Source organism: Clupea harengus, chromosome 14 (assembly GCF_900700415.2).
Source record: "Clupea harengus chromosome 14, Ch_v2.0.2, whole genome shotgun sequence".
NCBI lineage: Eukaryota > Metazoa > Chordata > Actinopteri > Clupeiformes > Clupeidae > Clupea > Clupea harengus.
The window spans coordinates 13,163,910-13,168,909 of record NC_045165.1 but is presented as its reverse complement, the minus strand read 5'-3'; the positions used below and the strand labels follow the sequence as shown (position 1 = coordinate 13,168,909).

Genomic DNA, 5,000 nt, shown 5'->3' with positions numbered 1-5,000 from the left:
TCTCTTCTTAATGAAGAAACCTTCTACTTTTAATGACCGAAACTAACCACAAACAACTGCACACACACACACACACACACACACACACACACACACACACACCTACCTCACCTCATTCACTTTCCAAATGGAGAGAAAGAAAGTACTGACAGCAAGAGGAAGAGAGATGGACAGTGTTAGGCTGAATATGGAGGGGAGAGAAAGAGAGAGAGAGAGAAGAGAAGAGACTAGAAGAGAGAGTGAGGGAGAGAAGAGAAGTGAGAGAGGGGGGGAGAGAAGAGAGAGAGTGAGAGAAGAGAAGTGAGAGAGAGGGGGGGGGGGGGGGGGGTCTCTCAAGGTGACCCGTGGCTGTGTAGTGTTCATTAGACCTGAGTCTCGCTCTGCACATTTTTACTGGGTCAGCATAGTACTCGCTCTCTTCTCCTCTCCTCTCCTCTCCTCTCCCCTCCTCTCTCTGTCTTTCTCTCCCTCTCTTTATATATCCATCTTCCTCTCTCTCTCTCTTCCTCTCTCCCTTCCTCTCTCTCTCTCTCTCTCTTCCTCACTATCTTTTGCTGTGTATCCATCCATCTCTATCGGTTTCTTTTCTCCCTTACTTTTCCGTCTCATGCTCTGTATTTATCACCTTTCTATATCTTCTCTCTTCTTTCTTTTGCTCTGTATCTCTCTCTCTCCCTCTCTCTCTCTCTCTCTCTCTCCTACTTCTTGCTCACAGATCTTACTCTTCCCAAGAGTATTGCAGCCTGTGCGTCAACAGCCCCCCCCCCCCCCCCCCCCCCCCCTTTTGATGGAATGATTGGGATTCAGTGGGGAAGAGTGTGTGTGTGTGTGTGTGTGTGTGTGTGTGTGTGTGTGTGTGTGTGTGTGTGTGTGTGTGTGTGTGTGTGTGTGTGTGTGTGTGTGTGTGTGTGTGTGTGTGAGTGAGTGAGTGAGTGAGTGAGTGAGAGAGAGAGTGTGTGAGTGTGAGTGTGTGAGAGAGAGAGAGAGAGAGAACCATAGGGAACACACACAGAGAGAGAGAGAGAGAGAGAGAAAAAGAGCGCAGCAGGTTCATCATTGATGATCTGGGTGTTTGAGTACATCTCTACTTGGGGAGGTCAAACCCCTAACGCTCAGCTCTGCAGATACACACACACACACACACACACACACACACACACACACACACTTTCTCTCTTTCACGGTACAGGAATATATACTAGCTCTCACACACACACACACACACACACACACCCTGGCGGGAAATTTTTGCTCACACACTTTCACAATGCTCTCTTGAAGTATCTCTTGAATACACACACACACACACACACACACACACATAAAATGCAGAAATAAATATTCATGTGCATGCATACTGGCAAACACACACACAGTGTGGAATAAATGGAATAAGAAATAAATAATTGCTCAGGTGCACAGTCACATTCTGACACGCAGTCATGCATACAACACTGACATCTCCTGTGTACACACAGATGCAGAACACACACTCATCCATACTCACCCTGCGTCACAAACGTCATCACACACACACACACACACACACACACACACACGCTGAGCTCTCCTGTGAAGCAATACAGGAAAAGGAGAATGGATAGCATGCGTGTGTGTACAGACTGCTCTCCTAATGAACAGGAGAAGTTGCATTGCCTCCATGGTGAGAAAGTTCAGGAAGGCCGTTTAACTACTGTGCGTCAGAAAAGCGCACACACACACACACACTGTTACACATGTCTGAGTGTGTGTGTTTGCCAGACAAAGAGAGACACACACACACACACACACACACACACACACACACACACACACACACACACACTGTTACACATGTCTGAGTGTGTGTGTTTGCCAGACAAAGAGACACACACACACACACACACACACACACACACACACACACTTTCCTAATCCCCTAATCAGTACCCTGGTGGGGATTGGAATAATTACCTGCCTGCTTTAGCTCTGATTATGGATTGTATTCCTGGATCGCATATCTCTGAAAAACTGTTTAACCGCTAAACACACACTGCTGACCCTTCCCTATGGCCACTGCACCCTGCCATTCCCCTGTGTGTGTGTGTGTGTCTGTGTATGTGTGTTAGTGTGTGTAGTGTGTGTGTGTGAGGGTGAGGGTGTGTGTGTGTGTGTGTGTGTGTGTGTGTGTGTGTGTGTGTGAGATTGAGAGAGATCCCTGGGATCTGTGATTGGCTGTGTGAAGCAAAAAAGACTCCTGATCGTGTGTGTGAGAGAGAGAGTGATCTCTAATTATTTTCATCTTCTCCACCTTGTCTTTCTTTTTCCTCCTCCCTGTCCTCCCTGCAAACCTTGACTAAAACCAGCTTATCCAGGAGCATTTTTAAAAGGACACACACACTACACTTACCACACACACACACACACACACACACACACACACACACACACAGGGCCCTGTGGGGCTATGCTGCTGCTGCCAGTGAGTGCCATGATGTTCTGAGTGGATGTATTTTGTAGCGGGAGGGGTTTGTGGGAATTAAGGGTTTGCAGCTGTCGACTAAAGTGCTGGTTGCCAGTGTCTGCCTATGTGGAGAGTTGCGCGTTACATGGGGGGGGGTTGTGGTGTTGGGGAGAGGCGGGGGGGGGGGTTGTGGTGTTGGGGAGGGGCGGGGGGCGGGTGTCGGTGATGATGGCTGTGCCCTTGGGACGCATGCGGAAGTCAGAGACGAACCGTGAGTGATGTAGAGCTGCGTCTCAGTGTCAGGGCTCCACGCATACACACACACACACACAGTTACACACATACATACACGCACGCCCCTACACACACACAGTTACACACATACATACACGCGCACACACACACAAACCCCCATCTGGGCCTGCTGCTTGATGGAGTCCCAACCCTCTGTGCTGAAGCACGGACTGCCTGAGCGTTGGCGGCCAATACAATACATCACGCCGCCGTTAGCGCTGCCGAGCTAGCGCCCCGCACGGCAGCACTGAAGCTGCTCTCACTCCTAGGCCTGGGAGAGGGGGAAGTAGTGGGGACTGGGGAGTTACGGTGTTCTTGGAGTGAAGGGGTAAACCATGGCCATTTAGAGCATGTGATGCCACTCACAGGCCCTACAAGAGGGGGGTTGGGCGATGTCTGTAGCTTCATGTAGAGTAGCTTTAGTCCATATATATTTACAGCATGTAACACTGTTTATGGTCCTGACAGAGAGAGAGAGAGAGAGTGTGTGTGTGTGTGTGTCTTTCCATAGTGTGTGTATCATGGAGGGGTTTGTCCATGCACATTTACAGCTTGTTTTCTGTTAGTCCATAAGTGCTGTAGCTGTTGGGCTGCTGGTGTGTGGAGGCTGGACAGTAGAGGCTGTGACCTCTTCTCAGAAGAGTGAGAGACCTTCACAGTGATGGGGGGGGGGGGGGGTAAGAGGGTTAGGGCGGGGTGGAGGGCAAGGGGGGCAGGAGTGAGGTGAGGGTGAGGGCAGGAGGTAACCAGGGGCCAGTTGTGTTCTGACACCAGTCACAACTCAGCACACAGCAGCAGGCAGCACATGGTCACGCACACACACACACACACACACACACACACACACACACACACACACACACACACACACACCGGACACACATCTATCTCTCTCTCTCCACCTCTCTCTCTCTCTCTCTCTCAAAGACTACACCAACAAATACACACTCTTGCTCTGTCGGTGAATACACACCAACAGTTATTGTCTATCTCACACACCGTCACAGCTCTTTCTTACAAATACAAATAAATACTCTCTCACACTCTCAGTGTCAAACACACACATTCAATATCATAGTCCTTTCTCTCACAAAAATACTCAAACTCCATCGCAGCCTTCTCAATAGCACACAAAACCACAAAACATCTTAAAAGCGCTTTCAGAATAAACACCCAGAAACAACACCTCACATCTCTTGCGCACAAACAAACTTCACTTCACATACTGACAGTCATTGCACAAATTATTACACCCAGTGTGTTTTTCTCAGTCTGTTTTGTGTTTGACTGTGTCGCACATCATGATCCATTAGGAGAGGCCTGCTCTTGGGAACATCTCTCTCTCTCTCTCTCTCTCTCTCTCTCTCTCTCTCTCTCTCTCTCTCTCTCTCTCTCTCATGCTCTCAGTCTCTTCTCTCTCTCTTGTTCTCAATCTTCCCGTCTGTCTCCACTTCTCTCTAATATGAATTAGGGCTAATAGATGGTATCTCCGTTGTCCTGAAGCACACACACACGTACACACACACACGTACACACGCGCGCGCACACACACACACACACACACACACACACACACACACACACACACACACACACACACACACACACACACACACACACACACACACACACACACACACACACACACACACACGTACACACGCACACACACACTCTCACTCAAACTGTTTTTCAGAATATGTTTGTGGAGAGTGTGAGTCATTGCTTGCGAGAGGGGGCATCAATTATGATAATTTACCATACAGTGTTTGATCTTTCTCCCTGTGTTCTCTATGGTTCTCTCTCTCTCTCTCTCTCTCTCTCTCCCTGTGTTCTTTTGGATCTCTCTCTCTCTCTCCCTGTGTTCTCTATGGTTCTCTCTCTCTCTCTCTCTCTCTCTCTCTCTCTCGCTGTACCTCTCTCTGTTTTACCCTCTCTGTCTGCCTTACTGACAGTTTAAAGTTTGTCGTTTTTTTTATATTTCCTGTTCCTTCTAGTTTCATCTGTTTGTTTGTGTGTGTGTGTGTGTGTGTGTGTGTGTGTGATATACATGACCTCAGTAAACATGCCGTGCGTTCAAAAAGTATTCAGACCCCTTCACTTCTTTCACATTTTGTTATGTTGCAGCTTGTGCCTAAATGGTTTCTGTAGAATTTTCTCTCATCAATCTACACTCAATATTCCACAATGACAAAGCGATGACAGCATTTTACAATATTTAGCACATTTATTCAAAAGGAGAAACATGAGCTAAGTATTCAGA

General features: G+C 48.0%; 1 protein-coding gene across 3 annotated transcripts in view; it reads left to right on the top strand.

Moving 5' to 3' along the window:
• The window catches only part of LOC105899554 (attractin), an 88,913-nt gene that overhangs the window by 62,383 nt on the left and 21,530 nt on the right, over positions 1 to 5,000 (top strand). The gene's annotated exons all lie outside the window — the stretch shown is intronic.